Below are 26,251 nucleotides of genomic sequence, written 5' to 3' on the forward strand. Positions count from 1 at the left end.
TGTTGAAACTTTTTCTCATATTGATATTTTGTCATCTTAATGAAATATGAGCATTTTCAGAATACAGTGTGAAATGTGAAACTAATTATTTATAGAGCTATCTTAAATGACAAGAGTTTAGACCTATCTCTCCATTTCATTAACCAAATCTTTTTTCGAGTCTGATTCAATGTACACTAACTCATAAAATGACAATACTTCAGTTCATACAGAGGCGTCACACTTATGGGTTTGAGATTCTAATCGTTTTAAGTTACTAAGTTCTAAATTAATAATTTATATATATTCAATAGAATTTTTAAGACAAATACAGGGTTTGAATCAAAACTATTGGGTTCGGCCGAACCCGATGGCGGCACTCTAGCTCCGCCCCTGAGTTCATATACTAAAATGGGAAATTTTACTTGTACTGTTCAACACTATATATGAAGATCTCAAGTTCAAACTTCTTTCTCTTTCTCTCTCACGAATGAGACCTACAATAGGTTTATCAAGACAACATGTCAGAGTTCCCACTGCCTTTCTCACCATGGAAATACCAAATCCATGATATCAGATCTCACCAACTACCCAACATATATGCAGCCAAGGTCTTAAAAATCTATCTTTCTTTTATGGGGTTCAAAATATCTAAATACGTAACTCCTTATTTATAAGATTCGTTCGAATACTTATAAATCACACTTGATTGATGCTTATCATTTACTTTTAATCAGCTAACTCATGACGTGAACTCTAATCTTTCAGTCATGTTTGTTGCCTTCTTGAGCCGAGGGTCTCCTGGAAACAGCCTCTCTGTCCTTCGGGGTAGAGGTAAGGTCTGCATACATATTACCCTCCCCAGACCCCACCTGTGGGATTACACTGGGTTGTTGTTGTTGTTGTTGTTCAGAGGCAGAGCTAGAGTATTAGATATAGTTTGGTTTAACACAATACCTTTTACTTAGATCCCGTATTTGTAGCCGGAAATATATTAAATACGTATAAATATTTAATTAAGAATCCGATAATTAACTAACACGAGCTATAGATTCCGTAACAAGTTCAAAACCCATAAATTTCAAATTCTAACTCCGCCTTTGTGTTGGGTGATCTCTTATTCTCCTTCCCTTTAACATCATTTCCTCATTTGAACTTTGTATACTTTTCTTTATGGCTTACTTTAGCTGATCAATAGTGATTGGGTGATGTTTACACTACTGTCCTCACTATAACGTACTCTTCTTTTTAATAATTATATTCTTTCTTCAACATCCAAAGTTGTAGGACATATTTTTAACAGTCTTCTTGACTAGTAGGAGTATAATTTTCTTTGGGATTATGTGCTTGTTCTATATTCACCACTTGTTCGGGTCGGGTCATTATATATAGAGGACCACGTTGATGAGCACCACTTTATTTTAAAAGTTTTCCATGTTCTAGATTGGTCTTATTAGAAGAAGGACAAAATGAAAATATTAACAAAGGTAACAGCAGGCTGAAATTATTAAGGGATTATCTATATGGTAATATACAACAAGAGCATAATCCCACTAACTAGGTTTCAGAACAGTAGCCTACATCATTTATCGATGAGATTATTTGAAAATTATTAGAGTTTTTATTAGCAAGATTCTAATCACTCATGTAATAATTGAATTATAAAATAGGACAAGAAATGGAGCTAGGGCCACTTTATATGTAAGATCAACTTTTTAATAATTTGTATTAATTAATATTGACAGCCTCTCTACCCAACTCTCTACCCAGGATAGGGGTAAGGTCTGCGTACACACTATCCTCCACAGACCTCACTAAGTGGGATTATACTGGGTTATTGTTGTTGTTGTATTAATTAATATTGAATCATTTGATCTTTTTGCGTGTTTATTTTTTTTGTTCTTAAAGTTTTTTTAGGGGTCGTTTGGTAGGGTGGACAAGAATAATATTGAATATGATGTATTAGTAATGATGAGAATCTCTTCCCGACCGGCCAGGCCGAATCGGGGCACCACTTGGGATGGGAATGGCTCAGTCCGACAGTATGGAGTACTGACCACACCGAGGGACAGGCCCTGAAGCGAAGGACGGGAACGAGCGGAATCAATGTGTTCCAATTTCTGGCCTTGCACCGACCATCCAATGGACCATGGACTAAACAGCCACTGCCTGAAAGGACTATGTCCAGGGGATACTAATACTGGTATTAGAGTTATGCTAAACTTATTTCTTACCGACAATTTGATTTGGTGTATTAAAAGTTTTGAAAGGGCAGTTATATCTTTATACATGCTTATCTATGTGTCAAAAATTATGGTATTACTAATGTCAAGATTTGCCATGTATAAGAATAGAACTGAATAAGGTGTATATATAAGTTAGAAAAAACCAACCAAACGACCCCTTAGTGAAAATTAATTCTATTTCACTGCAGCAGCCACAAATGACCAAAGGAACAGTTAAAGGCAAAATGCTTTATTTCTAAATCAATTATTATTAAAGGAGGATAGTAAGACCAAGTTGTCTTATAAATGAATGTTCCATCCAAATCCAATCACAGGAAAATAGAGTACAGGCGGCTATTACTATTAGGAAACAATGAGACAATACAGATAAAGTTAAAGAGAAATTTTGAAGAGGGAATCGAAACATCTAAAATTATTATAGGAGTAATAAGAAGCATATATCTAAAAGTTGAAAAAATCGAAATAGTTTTCTCTTTGTTTCAATCTGGATATATTGTCACATGTTTGGTGGAATTCAAACCTGTCACATCTTTGCATTGCTGTTTGCCACCTAAGTTATGATTATAATCTCATTCGAATTAAATGGTTTATTTTCCTAAATAAATCCGTTCTAAAACAAAATTTACCTCCTTAATTAATAGTAATGTTTTAGGAACGTACACATTTTCGTTTTTACAAGTTCTTTATTCCATTTTAAGAAACAAAAAATTAGCCATATGCAATGTGTTAATGTTTTAGAATATTTTTAATAAATTTGCAAAATAAAACAAAAAGAAGCATTCCTCTATCTCAAATTAACCGTCTTAACTTCACTTTAGTAGTCAAAATTATGAATGATGTATCACTATTGTATTTTAGTTTTTATAATTTAAAACTTACCAGATAGTTCTTCATATCTTAATACTTAAAATATGTTAAGAAGGATATGTATATATGTATTAGGCCAATATAGCTCGAAAATAACATAATAATACAGAGTAAATATTAATTTGGGACAATATAAATATCACTGCTGACATGCCTTCTTGACATCAAAAGTAACCATGCACATCCTTCCATCTGTCTTCCAAGAGCCTTTATAACATTCTTGTGTTTCCTTCAAAAAGTTTGTAGATATTTCCTTCCAATTAAGAAACAGACAGAAAACATTTCTAATACTATATTTTTCTTTAAAATAATATTTTGCATGCCTTCCCAATTATATATTGACGACAAAAAGGCTGCTAGTAGTATTATCTAGGGTTAGTTCGTTTCTCCAATATTTTTCATGCATGTGATTTTTGTTTGCTTTTTTGGGACCAGCAAAGAATCAAAACTAGAGGTAGTGACTAACTAATAGTGAATATTGGGTACCACCGTTGACCCTCCCAAGTTTTGAGTCTCCGCGCCACTTATGCTGGGGTAGGACGACTGTAACCGTACACATATTATTCCTAGCTAGCTAGATGTATTATCGTTTGGCATCATGATGACATGAGTTGAATGTAAATAAAGAAGTTATATTGATCTTAATTTATTTTAGATTGAAATGCATAGTTATTATTCTTTTTATTATTATTATTATAGGGTAGGGGAAGGAGAAATGAGGGAGGAAATTAATTACAAGATGGGAAATCGAATTCTCATCAAGATGAAAGTTTAAGTAGTCAACCAATAGAGCTACTAAAATTCCCCTAAAGATATACTCGTTTATTCTATGTTATGTCTTTAGTGGGGCGAGTTTGATGCCCCACTTCACATTTAGATCTCAAATTCTTATTTGATTAAATGTTAGGAGTAGTATGGAAATATCTTTTAAAAAGTTCGGATTATACTAATTTGATGTCCATGTTAGTACTTGAATTGGTAATGTGTACTACTTGAGTTTACCACGAAAGTATAAAATTTAGATTATCTTTTCCTTCTAATACACACAATGATCCCCTTATAATAAGTCCTATGGGGCGAGAATACAGATTAGCCGGACCAATAATTTCAAATACTATTATAACAATAAAAATTAACTGGGCGTTGAGAGTAAGAAGGTGTTTGGCTAAGCTTATAAGGTAGTCAAACTGGCTTATAAGTACTTTTTGGCTTATCTACGCATTTGGTAAAATTAATAGTGCTTATAAGTTAAGTGCTTATAAGCCAAAAATAAGCCAAAAGCCATAAGTTGGTCCCCCCAACTTATCAAATTTCAGCTTATAAGCACTTTAAGTTTGACCAAAATATTTACTATTCTATCCCTAAAATACTTCTTTTTTAAACAAAACTCTTTGTATACCAAGTTCTTCAGCTACTTATTATTAATTTCAGCACTTCTATCCAAACACGTAACTGTTTATTTTTTAAATCAGCTTCACCACTTAAAAGTGCTTTTCAACACCTACTGCTTATCAGCTATTCTAAATCAGCTAAGCCAAACAGGCTCTAAGTTAATAACTTTGAGAGCTGAAAATTGAGTTATTATCCGAATGGTAAAATTGTTTATACAGAGCCCCCCCACCCACCCCCCAAACCCCCAAGGAAGAAAATTACAAAAAATGCTCTTCAGAACAATGAGGTACCAATGAGGAACAATGAGGTACAAAATATTCTTAAGAATCAGGTATTATTTGCATATTTCTAAAATGTACTTTAATTTGTCATTTCATGGCTAGCATCATCACCTTCTTTTGAATAGCTGAATTTTACAAGTTCAATACGGTAAATAATTTGAACTTCCATTGTCTCTCTTAATTTTCAAAAAAAAAAAAGATTAAAATGACATCAAGCTCCTCTAATCCGACTTTGGATGTGCGAAGAAAATAAAAACATGTCTGTATGAGTCAAAACCTTACTATAAGATGATTATTCTGGAATGGAACGATAAGGGGTCGACCAAGCCGTAGTCATGCCCCCAGGGCGTGATAGCAAAAGAGCACCTCGGCCATTGCTGGGGTCAAGCCGTAAGAAAGCTTACATCGCAAAATAAGTGTAATGTTTGGGAAATTGATGAAGGATACAGTCAAAAGAAAGTATGTCGATCAAAGACCATTAGATAAAAGGGAAGGTTGTTAATATATATATGGGAGGCTGAGCCCAGATCTGGGGGGAGTTTTTTGATAGTCATTTCTATGGGATCAACTAGGGGAATCTCTTAGTCATCAACATTTCCCTCTCTTCTCCTTCTTTGCTTATACGGTTACGGTGCAAACCTGTCACAGATGTAAGCCTATCATTCGCATTTGATGTACGATAATCATCTTAAGAAATATTACATGTTCTTATTCTTCTTCGATTTTTGTACTCAATATATTTGGATCTAGAATTAATTATGTTTGGCTAAGATTTACTTTCTATATCTCTATTAATTAGTTTAACAAAAGGGTTTAATACTTTTTTGGTCAAACAATTTGGCGCCATCTGTGGGGTCTTAGCCAAATTTTTTAGTTTCCTTTATATCTAGAACCAACGAAATATCACTACCAGGCTGTCATGGCCTCACCATCTCGGCACGAACACCCACTCGAAAGAGCGGTAAGTAAGCATTCGAGACAACCGTACCAACCTAGGTCAGGCTGCTACATAAAATAGAAATAACCAATGTATATGCAAAACCCACGTCTCACCTATAATGATGGGTTTGGCACGACATATGCACGTTTAAAATAGGATCACGGTTGTCCGGCATGACCACATCCCCATTTGACATATCTACCTTATATACTGACCTGTATTCCTACCCCTTGGGAAGGGACAACAGCCTGTCGTGTGGTCTCTTAAAAGAGCGGGCACATCCTGTCCTATTTTTACATTCCCCCGCACACTGGATGATTTATGAACAAAGTGTGACATGTTTCCCTTGTTGTTTATGCAAATCAGACGAGATCGAACCGGGACTCGATTTCAACACTTCAGCAAGGTGGGCCCAACCTGTGAAAATCCTAGACGCTGTTAACGACTGTTGATACGCAATTTTTCTCTATAATAGTTTTAAAATGCATATATATCTTCAAAATCATGCATTAGCATCAGTTGGTATTTTTCCACAATTTCTACATTTTGTTAAATTAATTTGCCTAGTATTTTAACTTTAATAAATAATTGTAAAATTGCATCACAAATAAGTTTAGAACATGTCTTGATTTAATATTACTATTATGGTCCTATTGAGTCCAAATTATTTCATAAATAGTCAAATTGACACCTTTTGGTTATAATTGCAATAACTTTGCAATTATAGCCCATGCGTACATTTCTTGTATTATTTTACCAGAAATTAGTCCTTTGTATTTTTGAATACTAAATAACTATTTTTAAAACATTTCTATGCATGAAATTCATTTTTTATAATTAGTAATTATTTTACAAATTATTTTTAATCAATTATTTGGGGTATTTAACAAATAGCCTCTTTTATTTTTAGCCTAAAATTAACCAGCCCAAATACCCCTTATAAACCAGCCCAAAAGACCCCAGGCCCAAAACCTACCTGCCCGACCCAAACCCCTTGGCCAATCCTGGCCGTTGATCACTTTTGATCAACGGTCAAGATATTTACTACCATAATTAAACCCACCTACACCCCCCAAACCCTAATCATTTTCCTACCATACCCCGTTGTCATATGTTCCCTTCTCTCTGAAACGCTCTCTACCTAAACCCTAGTCTTCAGGCGCCGTCACCGGCTTAGCCCTCTTTTCTACGATGTTTCTCTGTCGTCTCAAGCCTATATTAGCCTCCTACTTGCTAAGGTATCTCCATTTCTTGGATCCTTGAGGAGAATCTCAAGGGACCTAGGCGGTCTGTTTACACCTTGGGGTTTTCTTGCCTATTTCAGGCCAGTTGGCTCGAACATTGAGTAATATCCTTCTTATTTTCATCTTAAATCCATGGATTCTCAAGTCTATGTTCTCATCTCTGTTTTACTTCTAAAAACCCCTAATTTTATCTTTGATCTTCTCAGATCTGAGACGGATTGAACGTACTTCACATGTTTTCTTGAAAGTTTTTTGGGTTTTCAAGTGATTTTCCGTTCTTCCTAAAACTAGGGTTTACTGAAACTCGTCTTCTCAAAGTCTTTTTGATTTTCGAATGTTAATCGTCTGTTCTTAAGTATTATTGATTGATTTCCTCTCAAATTGTTTGGGCCCTAATTGATTTATGCTAAAGCCCTAATTTTCTTATATTTTGCTTCGATTCTGAGTCTTTCCGTGTTACTGGTTACATTGCTTGTTCTATGCTTTGACTTTCATGATTTCCCCTTAGTCTAATTCAATGTCTTGTGATTTTTTACCCTAGTTCATCTCTATTAGGGTTTCTGATTCGATTGTTCGGCTAATTTCTGTATGTTTATGAAATTCTATTTTAGCCTATTTGTCTATTTGTGGAAAACCTATATTTTCTCCCTTAAATCAGTACCGTTTGAATTTTTGATTCATTGATTGGATCTGTTAAAAACTATGTGCTGATTCTTGATTATTTCATTTATCTACGTCCTTAATTAGTTTTCTTACCTTATTCGATTTAATTGTGATATTTACTGATTCTTCACTAATTATTTCCTTAATTGAACTTCTGTCTATTTACCCCTAATTGCTTACTTGATTTTCTTTAAATGTATTTTGCCTTTACCATTGGGTAATTGCCCTTAATTAAGGGAAACAATACCAATTTGTGTGTAATTGATTCTGTGGCTTCCTTAATTGATGAATGATTGATCTCTTTTACGTTATTCTTTTTTGCTCTTAACTACTATATATATTCTCCTCTATTCTCATTTCTGACACGAACATTGGTTCACAAAATACTCTCACACTCTCAAAAGCTCTCTATTCTTCTCTGTTACTTGCAATTCTCACTGACCTAGCTGGCTGTAAGCCAAGGCTAGCTATTACACCACATCTGCTCTATACTCTGTAATTTCTCTCCTTAACAAGTATGTCCGGATTCAATTCAAAGTCCAAAACTCTATGTGTTTCATTGCTATTTCTAGTTCATTAGTCATGATTTCCAATCCTATTTCTTGTTTACTATCATGTTGCTCAATATGTAACCAGCATGTCTGAATCACATTGCCTAATTACTGTTTCACCTAGCATGTTTGAGTTTTATTCTGTTAGAATTTGTGACTAGTATGTTTAACCCACAATGATCTGCCTATGGCTTTATCTAGCATGCCTCAACATGTTTTGTCCTATATGTGTTAGCATGTCTGTACCAGGAACACTTGCATAGTGTTGCCTAGTCTGTTTATTTGGATCTCTGCTTATTCTACTTAACTAATGAGATCATGCTAAGTTATCTAGTTTCTCCAGGGTAACTCTAGTTGTGTGCCTGATCTTGTCCAGTATTTATGTATTTCAATATGGCTTTATTGTTATCCTTGCTCTATGTCTCAATCACCTACCTTATAGCTAACCTATTAATTCTGTAGAACCCTTAAGAGTCCTATGTATCTTGTTGCTTATGTGCTCCACCATACACTGAGGTGTATTCTATGTGTGTCCCAACCCCTCTCTCCCTATTTGGATTTTGTTTACCAAGTGTCCTGAATCTGGTTGTTCTGTGATTTGTGTTGGGTGATTTCAAAAAGTGTTTTAATACCTCTCTCAAACATGTTTAGTTTCAGAAAACCTTTTCACTCCTAGAGTCACCTCTATACTTTTTTATTATCAAAAACTTCTCAAAACTATGTCAAGCACCCCTCACTTTACTCTTAAGTCCATAGGTTCTGCCCCTCCAGTATGTGTACTGCCTTAGGATCCTCTTGAGATCTCTTTGAACTCTGGAACACTGGAGCTGGCTATTCCACACTGCACCTACTCAATCCTTATTGTGAAAAGTATGGGTGTGAGCACTGCCCGGGATCCTTGAGGTCCTTAGGGAACTCTGACACACCTGGATATGAACTTGGCTATGAAACCCTTAGCATTTGAGATTACTGAAGGCCTGGTACACCAGGATTTGCTTTGGGCCTGCATAAGGCTCCCTATAGTTTAATCTATATTGTATTTATGTAATTTATTCAATTCTGGTCTGTAATAATTATTTGTAAACAGATATTGGGATGACTACTGAAAAAGAAGGGTAGCTGTATGATATTGTGGGAAATACTGGGTAGAAAACATATTGTAGGCTTTATATTCTGTGAATCTACATTAGAATACATGCTCTAGGACTAATATGTTCATTTGCATTCAAATCATGCTAAACCTGCATTAGATGTCCTGTCCTTAGGGCTTCATGTTATTGCTTCAGTATACTACATATAACTGTTCCATGATTTTAATTTTGCACAAGTATTGTCACTTAGAGATCCTGTTACTAGGCTAATAATCCTATCTTAATAAAACTGGCACTCCTATATGTATTAGATATCAGGTCTTTTAGGAACTCTGTCTGTATTTCGTTGAACATGTTTATTTCGATTAAAGTAAGTAACTTCCCATGAAAAGGTTCAGAACAGCCCCCACGCATAGACACCATGTCTCTAAACACAAATCAATATAAATCACTTGTTATAATCTGTGTCACATACAACAGCATGTTTGTAGATTGAACAATTTCTTAAACTGTTAATCATCTCCAATAATTGTGATTGCATACAGTCCCCCACCTAGGCAAGCCTTAGGTAGTCAGTCTCTATATAAAAACTAGAAACTGCATTTTGATTGTACTACTTAAGCTTAATAGGCTATAAAACTAGTGGGCAAACTGGTTAGGATTCTGACACTTTCCTTATGCATATCTTGTATCTGTAAAATTCATCTAGATATCATGTTCTTAGGATTTCTGAACTTCTTCAAAATCTGTGTTTTAGACGTGCTGTTTATTTGCCTATATACATGCGGAGGTGAATATGAGCCTTCTAACTGTTTGTCCCTATTTGCTTGTCCTACGTGTTATTTTTTTTGTCGCCTAGATTTTTACCTTTTAAATACCTTAGATTTGTCTAGAACTGCACAGATTTAGAGGTCCTAAGTTCCTCCAGAACCATAAGAAAGGGACGGGTAACACCACGCTTAGGGATCGTCAATCAAACTCGCTTATATAACATTAAGGGTAGGGTAAAGGGTAGTAAAAGGATATGATGACCTGCGCGCTAATGTCACGTGTAGCCCCTCTAGGTGAGGAGGATTATCGTGCATTGCATAGATTGATCATGTAGGGTAATCAACTTAGGACTTCCTTTTCCCAATTCCCATATGTGTTTAAATTCTCTAAACTTCCTTTTCTTTACATATATATGTATAAGTTTTCCAAACCTCTCTTACTTTCATTATCTGAATTTCCTTGATCATATATGTATTTAGACCATGAAACTACTTTTATTTGCAAATATGTATTAAAATTGTTTACTTGTTAAAATGACTTATTCACGTTGTTTAAGTTCGGTTGGGACCCGTCGTTGTAGACCATGAGGGGTACTTAACACCTTTCCCTCAAGGTTATTTCGAGTTCTTACCCTAATCTCTGGTAATGCAAACTAGTTACACGAGTTAATCGCTCTAGGTACCCTAACGCACCTTAATTCGTTAGGTGGTGACTCTTCAAATTCAAATACCCAATTCCCAAAAGGAAATGAGTCGTTCCCCAATGAATGTCGAAACCCGGACTTCCGCAAAGGAAAAAGGGGGCGCGACAGCATGGTGAGGCTCTTACCATAACGAACTTACTTTTTGTGAATTAGTCTAAGCATGCTTCATCCCGTGTACCCTTTCCCCTTTATTTGGATTTAACTGCTTATTTATGATTTCCTTTATTTTTTATGAAACTGAATTGTCTCTTTGTTCTCTTTTTCTGTAACTGTCTTTCAATTATTTAAATACTACATTTATCATTTTTTTCTACGTGCAAATACTTGACAACATGCTATTTATTATTGCATAAATCATGCTCAATATCATATTTTACTCGTGCATAGTCAATCTCATAGCAACGCTTGATGAGCGTTTGCGCTCTTTCTATATACCACCCTTTAAATTCGAAAAGGCGTATTTACAGTAAAACTAGTCGATCAGCGGTGCGTTCGATGGTTCCGTGCCTTTCCCCCTCAAGTAGTCCGCTTGAGGGTCCCAGTCTAGACCTCTATAGTAGCCTTACTCTGATTAATTGTACATGCATCATGGTCAAACCTAACCGGGTTAATATGTTGTCCGCATAATAACCCTTTAAGATAAGCCTCGTCCAACCATCGGGTTTTCCAGAATCCCAACGGACGTAACCACGAATGTGTGCATTAATTTCGAGAAATAAGTGCAAATATGCTAATCATTACTGTATTAATAGACAAACCTGGAAGGGGAAAGGGCCTAACTATCTCTTGTTTTGCAGAAAATGAGGCACAAAGTCCGCAGATTCGGTATGGTCGATAGTATTCCTCCACTTTTGATAGATTGGTAGAGGGATCTTCCCTCAAGTGACCAAAATCATGTGTAAAGAGTCTTAGGAAATTTGCCATCACTATAGGATCTTCAACCAAACAAGATGTTGATCGAGGATGCCACTCTGTTTTGGGATAAGGAAAGGGTTGTGTTCCGTTTTGGAGATATAGAAATGACTCCCCTTCTAGAAGTAATAGGGGGATTTGCTGGGTTGCCTTGGGATAGTCCTGGTCTATTGGCACCTGAAAATCGCACCACCAGAGGGTTCCTTAAGATGATGAGGCTGAAGAAAAATGATGATTTGAAGTGCCTGAAAAACTCCTACATACCTTTTGATTTCCTTTATGAAAGATACGGTCACAACATCTCTTACTGTATTTTTGATGATGAGTTCTTAATCACCTCTTTGGGATGGGTTCACCGCAAGGTCTTCGTATTCATTGTGTGCTTCTTGGGCATGCTGATATTCCCAATCCAGGGGGATAGAAGCCATACTAGGCTGGCCATGGTGGCCAAAACTCTGATGGACGGGATCGAGGGGAAGACATATACTATTGTCCCTATGATCATTACGGATATGTATTGGGCCTTGAAACGCTGTCATAAGGGGTCCAGATTCTTTGAGGGTTGCAATTTGCTGTTACAAGTCTGGCTGTTAGAACATCTCCAAAGAGGCCAATACCTCCAAGAGATTCCACGAACGCCGTGGAATGACCACATAGCCTTCCATCATCCTAAAAGGATGACTTATATTCCAGACATGTTCGATCAACCTAAGGATGTTGTAGGATGGGTGCAGTTTTTCAATAAGTTGACTGAGGACCAGGTTTAATGGATGTTCGAGTGGTTTCCCACTGATGAGTTCATCATAAGATCCAGAGATGTCCCACATTTGGTGTTGATCGAGTTAAGAGGGATATACCCTTATGCTCCCCTTAGAGTTATGAGACAGGCAGGTAGGAGACAAGTCATACCACGAGTTGCTAAGATGAGTCACTTCATAGCTAATTTCCAGGGTGATGCCATCCCATATAAGAATAAAACACAACATATGTGGACTTTGAAGATTATTGTGGAGAAGGATACCATCGAGCCGAACCGATATCATACGGGCCATTCATACTTTTACCCCTCATGGTTGGATGATAATCTATCAGGAGTTTTTAAGGCAAGGGTTGGTCCAGGAAATAAGTTCATAGATGAGTTTGCCGAAGCAGAGATGAAATACAATAAGCTGCGCAAAAGAGTTCGAGAGTCTGAGGCTGAGCATATGGAACAACATAAGGCCGACGTGGAAATGATTAATGAGTGGAAAGAAAGAGTTGTTAAATCTAGCGAGAGGCTGGAATATCTGGAATACAGTTTAATGGAATTGGAAGGGAAGATAAGGAAGAGGGTTACCGACTGCTAGAACGCTGAAGGAAATGAAGGAGTGCATCTGGCAAGGGCATTCCTACTGCTGAACCTGCGCGAGCTGGTGGAGTTGATCGACAACAGCATCCGATCTGGAGAGGGTCCTTCTGGGACCAAATAGATTAGATTTACTTGCTTTCCTTTTTTGAATGTAATAAGTCCAAGTGCCATTAGCAACATTATCTTATTTAGTGTCGTTTTGGGGAGTTTATTAATGAAATGAGGCAATTATTGGCACTGAATTTCTCCAAATTTATTTGTCGCTAGGCTACCTCTGGCACAACGAGGTTCCCAAATTAGGATGCGAATTTACATTTCCGCAATATGTGTTTAAATACTGCAAATATTTCAGAACCCTTACTAACTTGTTTACCCTTTTGTTTTTATTTATTCTTTATTCCCATCCCCTACGGTTGGTTCGCACATACTGGCATCATCAGCGTATCACACCAGATCTAGAGGCTCTCCACCTCCTCCTCCTCCAAGTAATACAAAGATCAAAGGGAAAGCTAAAATAGATGACTTAAGTGGTAATCGAAAGGAGAATGTGGAAAATGCATAAACTTCAGACGGTCGGAGTACTCCGGTACCAAATGATTTAGTTTTAAGGTTGGAACAAAATATACTGGAGCTACAGGGAGAGATTGAGTAGGTCCGCAACTTGGCAAACCTATCCCTCACCCTGAATGTCCCCGATGTCAACCAACAAAATACCAAGAACCCAACACCTTCCTAAAATACACTGAACCAACATCCCCAAAACCCTCCTGCACCGCATCAATATGCAACTCCGCCTCAAAATCTCAATCCCTTACCAATACCAACTCCGCCACAATACCACCATCAACCAATCTAGTACCCACCAACCGCCACTTATCACACTACTCAGAATACACCACAACCCATTCCCGATCCTCAAAACTCAACAAATGACCACCACTACACCAGGCTCCTGGCACTCACCAAAATAACCCTATATACGTGGAAACCGTACCTCACTCCATCCAACCAACTTCCTATACACCAGAATCCGCTGAGAAGGACCTGCTCATCAAAAACATAGCTGAGGAACTCAACAAGTTGACAAGTCGAGTTTAGGTTGTCGAACGAGGCAAAGGGATAGAAGGTTTGAACTATGAAGACCTATAGATACAGCCAGATATAGAACTGCCAGAGGGGTACAAACCTCCCAAGTTCGAGATGTTTGACGGTACTGGTGATCCCAGGGTTCATCTAAGGATCTATTATGACAAGCTTGTTGGGGTCGAAAAGGATGAAAAGATCTGAATGAAGCTTTTCATGAGGAGTCTTACAGGAGATGTTTTGTCCTGGTACGTCAGCCAGGATCCTAAGAAATGGTCCAACTAGGTAAGTATGGCGTCTGATTTCATGGACCGATTCAGGTTCAACACAGAAAATGCACCATATGTTTTCTACATCCAAAACCTCAAGAAGAAGCCCACCGAGACTTTCCGCGAGTATGCTACTCGTTGGAGGTCGGAAGCAACCAAAGTCATGCCATCTTTGGATGAGGAACAAATGAACAAGTTTTTCGTCAGAGCACAGGATCCGCAATACTATGAAAGGTTGATGGTTATTGAAAACCATAAATTCTCTAATATCATCAAACTTGGGGAAAGGATCGAAGAAGGTATCAAGAGAGGGATGGTAACCAACTTTGAGGCATTACAGGCCACAAACAAGGCATTACAATCAGGCGGCATATCGAAGAAGAAATACGTTGGGGCAGTAATGGTAGCTCAAGGCCCGAAATCTCCACTTACATATCAAACACCCCTACCCACATACCAAGCACCACCACCTACATATCAACCCTCATCTCCCAAGTATTCCCAATTGGCCACCGTCTATCATACCTATAATTCCCAACCATCTCATTTCCAGTCACCTCCAACTCGCCAAAATTATCCAAGGCCACGACCCAATTTTGACTACAAACCAACCAGACAATACACCACTATTGCTGAACCCATCAACCAGCTATATGAAAGATCGAACGCTGCTGGTTATGCCACTCTCATTCTTGCTGTGGTAGTAGAAAACACGTCCCAAAAGGTCAACCCAAACAAAACATATGCATACCATTCTGGTATGAAGGGGCACACCATTGATGAATGTCGAACATTGAAAGACAAAATTCAGACACCGATTGACAACAAGGTTATACATGCAAAAGAAGTTGTACGCAATGTCCACAAAAACCCTCTCCCGGATCATAGGGGTGGTGGGCTACATGTGATAGAGATGGATGAAGAATGGGATCCTGATGGGTTAGTCGGGCTTATTTGAGAAGGTGATGACTTTAAACCTGCAGCCACACTTACTCCTATTGTAGTACAGACTCAGTCACCGATCGAAGTTGAGATAACTGCATAAGTTCCATTTGAGGTAGAGGTAGCTCCACCTGTAGCCACCCCTATTCCATTTGAAGTGGAAGTGGCCACACCTTTCACGATGACAGTATCAACCATACCTCCTTTCGACTCAAAAGCTATACCCTAGGATTACGTTGCCGAAGCTAGGCGAAAAGGAAAGGCAAAAATGGAGGAATCTGATGCTGCGCAAGGAATGACTATGACTGGGAGAATCTATACACCGGAACACTTTGGAGGACCAAGTAAGGATGCCGCAACCAAGCAGCCTATCATTGAAATAGGACCAGATGACCTTTGAAGGAAAGTACAAGCAAGGGAATATTTCGTCATTGATCATTTGAACAAAACCTCAGCCCAGATATCCATCCTATCACTATTACAAAATTTAGAGGCGCACAAGAATGCTTTGACGAAGGTGTTGAGTGAAGCTTATGTACCCAACAATATCACCTGCGGAGAGATGGCCAATATGGTAGGGCAGGTGTTGGAAAGTCATAAAATAATCTTCCACGAGGATGATCTACTGCCTGAAGGGTTGAATAACAACCGAGAATTGCATATAAAAGTGCAATTTGAAGACAAATTCATCATCAGGGTCTTGATTGATGGGGGTTCAAGCCTCAACATTTGTCCGTTGGATACTTTGAAAAGATTGGGTAAAGGTTTTTATGAAATATGGGCAGGAAGCATGAACGTGAAAGTCTTTGATGGGTCTCAAAGGGCCACGATTGGGGAGATTAATCTTTGCCTGCAGATGGGGCCAACTTGGTTCGACGTTGAATTCTAGGTGCTCGACATATCAGCCTCGCACAATCTTCTGTTGGGCCGACCATGGATACATGCTGTTGGGGTTGTGGCTTCCACACTACATCAAGCCGTGAAATTTGAATGGAACCATCAGGAGCTGATCATTCACGGAGATGGGAGTAACCCTATTTACACCAGTCAAACCATCCCGGTTATCAGGAATAGAAGAAGGCTAAGAGGGGAGACTTATCATCACATCGAACGTATCAATGCAGAAAGACAAATGGTGGAATAGCAAAATAGAAAGCATATTGGCATGGTCTGGGTATGAACCCAACAAAGGTCTTGGGAAGAATCTCCAGGGTATTACCAAACTGATACAACTAAAATGTCATGGTACTACCTTCGGGCTCGGATACCAGTATACATGGCAGGAGTATGATGATTGGTCGCCTCCATAGCATGGACCTTATTACCTTCTCGAGCAACCAGTGCCACATCTGGGTCAAACTTTTCACCAAGCTGATACAATATGGGGAACTGCATAAGAAGAAGCATTAGTTGGGTTGAGGAATCTATTTTTGGAGGACCAAGATATGGATTGCAGTACAATAATTGAGGATGAGGAGGAGGAAGAAGGCTTCACTATTCAGACTGTGGAGAAGGGAGTTGTTCTCAGGAACTGGACTGCCACACCATCCCAGGCCCGCCGAGTCACTGGGTAGCTTGGTAGATTTTATTTCTGTAGTCGTTCTAGGCATCTAAAAATTTTAGTAATTTTGTTTTAAAGACTCACTTGTTTCAAAATAAATGCTCGATTCATCGAGCCGTACTTGTTTGGATATTTTAAGTCTTAATCAAATGCATTGCTCTTTATTATTCATTATTATCTTTCATATTTTTCTTTCTACAACGTTATTATTACTTTTCCTGATGAACCGGTGACTGTGACATGTAATGAGGCAACGCAATATGAGGATAGTGATTCAGATGAAGAAGATGAGATACTTGAGGAAGTTGTCAGGGAGGTTGAAAATTTTGAGAATAAGCCTAAGTCCAACCTGGATGAAATCGAAGCAGTAAATTTGGGGGACGCCAAGACCGTCAAGGAGACTCGCATCAGCATTCACTTATCGCCGACAGAGAAAGAGGAATACATTCATTTCTTAAAGGAGTATGAGGACATTTTCGCATGGTCATATGATGACATGACTGGTTTGAGCACATCCATAGTGGCTCACAAGTTGCCTACCAATTCCATGTGTCCGCCGGTGAAGCAGAAACTCAGAAAATTCAAACCAGATATGAGCCTGAAAATCAAGGAGGAAGTTACTAAGCAGATCAAATCCAAAGTCCTCAGGGTAGTTGAGTACCCAACCTGGTTAGCCAACATTGTGTCAGTTCCAAAGAAAGATGGGAAAGTCAAAGTATGTATTGACTATCGAGACTTAAACAGAGCAAGTCCTCAGGACGACTTTCCACTACCAAATTTACACATCCTGATCGACAATTGCGCCAAGCATGAACTCCAATCCTTTGTAGATTGCTTCGCGGGTTATCACCAGATCTGGATGGATGAAGAAGATGCAGAGAAAATAGCTTTTATTACACCATGGGGGGTATACTGTTACAAAATGATGTCGTTTGGTCAAAAAAATGATGGGGCCTCTTACATAAGGGCCATGACAACCATCTTTCATGATATGATACACAAATAAATAGAGGTGTATGTGGATGACGCCATTATCAAATCCAAGAGGGCCGCGAATCACATAGCGGACTTGAGAAAGTTCTTTGACAGGTTAAAGAGAAAGTGTGCATTCGGGGTTCCTACAGGAAAGTTACTAGGATTTATTGTCGGTTGCCGAGGGATCGAGCTGGACCCGTCTAAAGTTAAGGCTCTTCAGGAGTTACCGCCGCCTAGGAGCAAAAAGGACGTGATGAGCTTTCTAGGACGCCTCAACTATATCAGTCGCTTCATAGCACTATCCACAGTAATATGTAAACCCATCTTCAAGATGCTGAGGAAAAATGCCGAAACAAGCTGGACCGAGGATTGTCAGAAGGCTTTTGACAAAATCAAGGAGTACCTGTCCACACCACCAGTCTTGGTCCCTCCAGAGCCAAGACGGCCTTTGCTACTCCATCTATCTGTGTTGGATAGAGCCTTCAGATATGTTCTAGGACAACATGACGAGATAGGGAGAAAGGAGCAAGCCATATACTACCTAAGTAAGAAATTCACACCTTATGAAGCACGATATTCTCTACTAGAACGCACTTGCTGTGCTTTGACCTGGACGGCCCAGAAGTTGAGGCATTACTTTTGTGCCTATACCACATACCTCATATCCAGGATGGACCCTTTGAAGTACATTTCAGAAATCCATGCCAACTGGGAAGTTAGCCAAGTGGTAGATATTGTTGAGTGAGTTCGATATCATCTACGTAACTCAAAAGACGGTCAAAGGACAAGCATTGGCAGACCATCTTGCTGAAAATCCGGTGGGAGGAGAATACGAACCCTTAAAAACGTATTTTCCTGATGAAGAGGTGTCATTCGTGGGAGTGGATAATACCGAAGCATATGATGGGTGGAGGATGTTCTTTGACGGAGCTGCAAATTTCAAAGGAGTGGGCATTGGAGAGGTTTTGGTATCATAAACAGGTCAACATTATCCGGTATCTGCTAAACTCAAATTTTTGTGCACCAACAACATGGGAGAGTATGAAGCCTGCATACTAGGACTTAACATGGCAATCGACATAAATATTCAGGAGCTGCTGGTAATAGGTGATTCAGATTTGCTTGTGCACTAGGTACAAGGAGAGTGGGCCACCAAGAATTCCAAGATATTGCCATATTTACACCATGTACATGAATTGAGAAAGAGGGTCACAAAGATAGAGTTTCGGCATGTTCCCAGAATTCAGAACAAGTTTGCCGATGTATTGGCCACTTTTTCATCCATGATACAACATACGGATAAGAATTTCATTGATCCCATCCCAGTGAGAATCCATAATCAACTGGCTTACTGTGCCCACATTGAGGAAGAGACGGATTGAAAACCTTGGTTCCATGACATCAAGGAGTATTTGGCGAAAGGAGAATATTCGGAGCATGTGAACCACACTCAGAAACATACATTTCGGAGATTGTCCAATCACTTTTTTCCACAGCGGAGGAAACTTATATAGGAGAACTCCTGATTTGGGATTGCTAAGATGTGTCGACGCAAAAGAGGCTTCTAAGCTACTTGAGAAGATACATGCTGGGACCTGCGGCCCACATATGAATGGTTTTGTCCTGGCCAAGAAGATACTTAGGGCTGGTTACTTTTGGATGACGATGGAGACAGATTGCGTCCAGTATTTCCGCAAATGCTACCAATGTCAAGTGCATGCCGATATGATAAAAGTACCGTCAAATGAGCTCAATGCCACAAGCTCACCTTGGCCTTTTGCCACCTGGGGAATGGATGTCATCGGTCCTATCGAGCCCATTACTTCAAACGGGCACAGGTTTATTCTGGTAGCCATTGATTACTTCACAAAATAGGTAGAGGGTGCATCTTACAAAGTTGTAACCAAGAAAGTCGTCAAAGACTTTGTCAAAGATCGTATTATTTGCCGATTTGGAGTTCCCAAGTCTATTGTCACTGATAATGCCGCCAATCTCAACAATGAATTGATGAAAGCCATGTGTGAGACTTTCAAAATCAAGCACAAGAATTCCACAGCCTATAGACCTCAAATGAATGGAGCCGTAGAAGCTGCCAACAAAAACATCAAGAAGATACTAAGGAAGATGGTAGAAAACTACAAGCAATGGCACGAGAAACTACCCTTTGCTTTTTTGGGATACTGTACTACAGTTCGCACATCAACCGGGGCAACTCCCTACATACTGGTTTATGGTACCGAAGTTGTCATCCCAGCCAAGGTAGAGGTTCCTTCTTTAAGGATCATACAGGAAGCCGAACTTAGCGATGCAGAATGGATAAGGAGCCGCTACGAGCAATGGGCCCTTATAGATGGAAAAAAGGATGAACGCAGTATGTCACAGTCAACTTTACCAGAGCAAAGCATCCAGAGCTTTCAATAAAAAGGTCAAGCCAAGACAGTTTTCACCAGGATAGTTGGTGCTGAAGAAGCTCTTCCTACATCAAGATGAAGCCCAAGAGAAATTCTCTCCCAACTGGCAAGGTCCCTATATAGTTTACAGGGTTCTAACAGGATGAGCGCTCATACTTGTAGAAATGGACAAAGAAGTCTGGCCAAAACCAATCAATTTAGACGCAGTCAAGAGATACTATGCTTAGATTACTTACATTTCTTCATCTGATGTAATTGAACTACACTTGACCTGATTCCCGTTTAAGAGGGGATACGTAGGCATCCCTGTGGGTTTGGTTATATCATAATAAAATTTTCATTTCCCCCCAAGATGAGAAACTGGGGCAGAATTTTGAGGAGGACCCTCAAAATTCCGGAGCAAGTCCAGCCAACGCCATTGCATGCCAGAAAATCAGAAAATGGTTAAGAAACTAGGGCAGAATTTTGAGAAGGATTCTCAAAATTCTGAAGAAAGATCAACGAGTTCGTTGCTCGCAAACAGCCGAAGGATCATCTACCAAACTGGGGCAGATTTTGAGGAGGACCCTCAAAATTCTAACACAAGAAAGCTGCAATGTCTCTGAAATGTGTTACAGTCACTAGTTCATCTAAAACTACTTGGTATTTTGCTATATTTCTAAAATGACTCTATTCTTATCGATAATTGCATATTTTCGAAAATTCTATTTCTGTAACAGCCAAGTGTTACCTAGGGAAACTCAAATAAGGCAAGGCCAGCGAACAAAGGTACGAACCAACCTCCCCCTCACAAAACTTATAATTTTTCTTTGAACGCAGGCACATCTGACATAGCAATAGCATTCGTAAATATATACACGAAGCAAAATCACTATCAAATGGGCCACCGAACACCAAATATATCCCGAGCTAAGAAATATTCTACCCTTATTTGCTATTCTATTCGCATGGGACTAAGCCCTGTCCCGCATCTTGCATGAGGCTAAGCCCTGCCTCCATATTTGCATAATGGCTAAGTCCTTGCCTCCATATTTGCATAATGGCTAAGCACTACTTTCCATCTTTATGGGACTAGCCATGTCCCGCATCTTGCATGAGGCTAAGCCTTGCCTCCATATTTGCATAAGGCTAAGCACTGCCTTCCATCTGCATGGGACTAAGCCATGTCCCGCATCTTAAATGAGGCTAAGCTTTGCCTCCATATTTGCATAAGGCTAAGAACTGCCTTCCATCTGCATAGGACTAAGCCCTATCCCGCATATTGCATGAGGCTAAGCCCTGCCTCCATATTTGCATAAGGCTAAGCACTGCCTTTCATCTGCATGGGACTAAGCCCTGTCCTGCATCTTGCATGAGGCTAAGCCCTGCCTCCATATTTGCATAATGGCTAAACACTGCCTTATATCTGCATGGGACTAAGCCATGTCCCGCATCTTGCATGAGTCTAAGACTTGCCTCCATATTTGTATAATGGCTAAGCACTGCCTCCCATCTGCATGGTTCTAAGACCTATCTCGCATCTTACATGAGGCTAAGACCTATCTCAATATATGCATAAGGCTAAGCACTGCCTTCCAACTGCATGTGACTAAGCCATGTCCCGCATCTTGCATGAGGCTAAGCTCTGCCTCTATATTTGCATAAGGCTAAGAACTGCCTTCCATCTGCATGGGATTAAGCCCTATCCCGCATCTTACACGAGGCTAAGCTCTGCCTCTACATTTGCATAAGGCTAATCTCTGCCTTCATTTGCATGAGACTAAGCTCCGTATCCATACCCGCATAAGGTTAATCTCTGCCTTCATTTGCATGAGACTAAGCTCTGTCTCCATACCAGCATAAGGCTAAACTCTGCCTTCAATTACATTCTTTCATCGAGACTAAGCGATGTCTTTCCGGCACTATCTATTTGCTCTTCTTTCGGGCTAAGTTCTGCCCTCAACCTCACAAGACTAAGCCTTGTCTTGTTAAACATCATTATTGCATTTTCATGGGCTAAAATATCTCCAATATATCCAAAGGCGTCATAGTCTAAAGGCGTCATCCTTATAGACAGAAGACACCATGCCATGGCCTGAGGATCTCTCAAATTTGCATATCATTATTCAAAGGCGTCATAGTTCGGAGGCACCATCTTCATGGCCCGAGAATACCATCTCATGGCCTGCGAATCTCTCACTGAACAATTCATGGCCCAGACAACTTTCATGGTTCAAAGGAAATCTGCATCATGTTTAAATTTTCGCACAAATAAATGTTTGTAGCATCTCTGTATCTGCAGATGACTAGTAAGCAATCGTTATCCCAGCAGGAGCAACCTCACTCCAGTTCCTTCAACTATCTCAAACTTGACCGTTCACCACCACTCTTTCATCCATCCCAAAATCTCGTGTTCGTTCTTGTAATGACTTCAGTGGTTTATTCCACCGATGGATCTAGAACTACACATGGCCTGATTCCTGTAAAACCAGAAATATGTAGGCAGCTCAAAGGCCAGAGCTCGGCCTCTATCTTGCAAAACATCTCATTCGGTCAAAATTGACCATCATTTCTTTACCCGAAAATTATTTCATCCTTCTCGGGTAAAGAGAGGCAGCTGTTGATACCCAATTTTTTCCTATAATAGTTTTAAAATGCATATATATATCTTCAAAATCATGCATTAGCATCACTTGGTATTTTTCCACAATTTCTACATTTTGTTAAATTAATTTGCCTAGTATTTTACCTTTAATAAATTATTATAAAATTGCATCACAAATGAATTTAGAACATGTATTGAGTTAATATTATTATTATTGTCCTATTGAGTCCAAATTATTTCATAAATATCCAAATTGGCACATTTTGGCTATAATTGCAATAACTTTGCAATTATAGCCCATCCGTACATTTCTTGTATTATTTTACCAGAAATTAGTCCTTTGTATTTTTGAATACTAAATAACTATTTTTAAAACATTTCTATGCATGAAATTCATTTTTTATAATTAGTAATTATCAATTATTTTTAATCAATTGTTTGGGGTATTTAACAAATAGCCTCTTTTATTTCAATTTTAGCCTAAAATTAACCAGGCCAAATACCCCTTATAAACCAGCCCAAAAAACCCCAGGCCCAAAACCTACCTGCCTGAACCAAACCCCTTGGCCAATCCTGGCCGTTGATCACTTTTGATCAACGGTCAGGATATTTCCTACCATAATTAAACCCACCTACACCCCCCCCCCAAACCCTAAGCATTTTTCCACCATACCCTGTCGTCACATGTTCCCTTCTCTCTCAAACGTTCTCTAACTAAACCCTAGTCTCCAGGCGACGTCACCGGCTTAGCCCTCTGTTCTACGATATTTCTCTGTCATCTCAGGCCTATATTGGCCTCCTACTTGCTATGGTATCTCCATTTCTTGGATCCTTGAGGAGATTCTCAAGGGACCTAGGTGGTCTGTTTACACCTTGGAGTTTTCTTGCCTATTTCAGGTCATTTGGCTCGAACATTGAGTAAGATCCTTCTTATTTTCGTCTTAACTCCATGGATTCCCAAGTCTATGTTTTCATATCTGTTTTATTTCTAAAAAAACTAATTTTATCTTTGATCTTCTCAGATCGGTACAGATCTGAGACGGATTGAACTTACTTCACATGCTTTCTTGAAAGTTTTCTGGTTTTTCAAGTGATTTTCCGTTCTTCTTAAAACTAGGGTCTACTGAAACTCGTCTTCTCAAAGTTTTTCTGATTTTCGAATGTTAATCATCTGTTCTTGTTTATTATTGATTGATTTCCGTTAAAATTGTTTGGTCCCTAATCGATTTATGCTAAAGCCCTAATTTTTTTATATTTTGCTTCGATTCTGAGTCTTTCCGTGTTACTGGTTACATTGTTTGTTTTGTGTTTTGACCTTCATAATTTCCCTTTAGTGCAATTCAATGTCTTGTGATTTTTTACCCTAGTTCATCTCTATTAGGATTTCTGATTCGATTTCTCAGCTAATTTCTGTATGTTTATGAAATTCTATTTTAGCCTATTTTTCTATTTGTGGAAAACCTATATTTTCTCCCTTAAATCAGTACCGTTTGAATTTCTGATTCACTGATTGGCTCTGTTAAAAACTATGTGATGATTCTTGATTATTTCCTTTATTTACAACCTTAATTAGTTTTCTTACCTTATTCGATTAATTGTGATATTTACGGATTCTTCACTAATTATTTCCTTAATTGAACTTTTGTCTATTTACCCCCTAATTGCTCACTTGATTTTCTTTCCTTAAATGTATTCTGCCTTTACTGTTGGGTAATTGCCCTTAACTGCTGTTGATTCTGTGGCTTCCTTAACTGTTGAATGATTGATCTCCTTTACCTTATTCTTTTTGCTCTTAACTACTATATATACTCTCCTCTATTCTAACTTCTGACACGAACATTGGTTCCCAAAATACTCTCACACTCTCAAACGCTCTTTATTCTTCTCTGTTACTTGCAATTCTCACTGACCTAGCCGGTTGTAAGCCAAGGCTAGCTATTGCACCATATATGCTCTATACTCTGTACTTTCTCTCATTAACTAGTATGTCCTGATTCAATTTAAAGTCCAAAACTCTATGTGTTTCATTGCTGTTTCTAGTTCATTAGTCATGATTTCCAATCCTGTTTTTGTTTACTATCATGTTGCTCAATATGTAACCAGCATGTCTGAATCACACTGCCTAATTACTGTTTCACCTAGCATGTTTGAGTTTTATTCTGTTAGAATCTCTGACTAGTATGTTTAACCCACAATAATCTGCCTACTGTTTAGTCTAGAATGCCTCAACATGTTTTTGTCCTATATGTGTTAGCATGTCTGTACCAGGAACACTTGCATAGTGTTGCCTAGTCTGTTTATTTGGATCTCTGCTTATTCTACTTAACTAATGAGATCATGCTAAGTTATCTAGTTTCTTCAGGGTAACTCTAGTTGTGTGCTTGATCCTGTCTAGTGTTTATGTATTTCAATATGGCTTTACTATGATCCTTGCTCTATGTCTCAATCACCTACCTTATAGCTAACCTATTAATTCTGTAGAACCCTTGAGAGTCATGTGCATCTTGTTACTTATGTGCTCCACCATACACTGAGGTGTATTCTATGTGTGTCTCAACCCCTCTCTCCCTATGTGGAATTTGTTTACCAAGTGTCCTGAATCTGGTTGTTCTGTGATTTGTGTTGGCTAATTTCACAAAGTGTTTTAATACCTCTCTCAAACATGTTTAGTTTCAGAAAACCTTTTCACTCCTAGCGTCACTTCTATACTATTTTCTTATCAAAAACTTCTCAAAACTATGTCAAGCACCCCTCACTTTACTCTTAAGTCCATAGGTTCTGCCCCTCCAGTGTGTGTACTACCTTGGGATCCTCTTGAGATCTCTTTGAACTCTGGCACACTGGGGCTGGCTATTCCACACTGCACCTACTCAATCCTTATTGTAAAAAGTCTGGGTGTGAGCACTGCCCGGGATCCTTGAGGTCCTTACGAAACTCTGACACACCTGGACATGAATTTGGCTATGAAACCATTGGCATTTGAGACTACTGAAGGCCTAGTACACCAGGATTTGCTTTGGGCCTGCATCAGGCTCCCTATAGTTTAATCTATATCGTATTTATGTAATTTATTCAATTCTTGTCTGTAATAATTATTTGTAAACAGATATTGGGTGACTAGTGAAAAGGGAGGGTAGCTATATGATATTGTGGGAAATATTGGGTAGAAAATATGTTGTAGGCTTTATATTCTGCGAATCTACATTAGAAGCCATGCTCTAGGACTAATATGTTCATTTGCATTCAAATCATGCTAAACATGCATTAGATGTCCTATCCTTAGGGCTTCGTGTTATTGCTTCAGTATACTGCTACTAGGCTAATAATCATATCACTGTTCCATGCTTTTAAATTTGCACAAGTATTGTCACTTAGAGATCCTGCTACTAGGCTAATAATCCTGTCTTAATAAAACTGGCACTCGTGTATGTATTAGAT

At 38.7% G+C, this 26,251-nt stretch overlaps 1 long non-coding RNA gene across 1 annotated transcript; it reads left to right on the top strand.

Annotated features, from left to right (window-relative positions):
* Positions 1-316: 316 nt before the first annotated feature.
* Positions 317-2,273, top strand: LOC142182501 (uncharacterized). Its single transcript, XR_012711308.1, has 2 exons — positions 317-590; positions 1,977-2,273. It is a non-coding gene; the product is annotated as an uncharacterized LOC142182501 (long non-coding RNA).
* The last annotated feature ends 23,978 nt before the right edge of the window (positions 2,274-26,251 follow it).

This window comes from Nicotiana tabacum, chromosome 7, assembly GCF_000715075.1.
Source record: "Nicotiana tabacum cultivar K326 chromosome 7, ASM71507v2, whole genome shotgun sequence".
NCBI lineage: Eukaryota > Viridiplantae > Streptophyta > Magnoliopsida > Solanales > Solanaceae > Nicotiana > Nicotiana tabacum.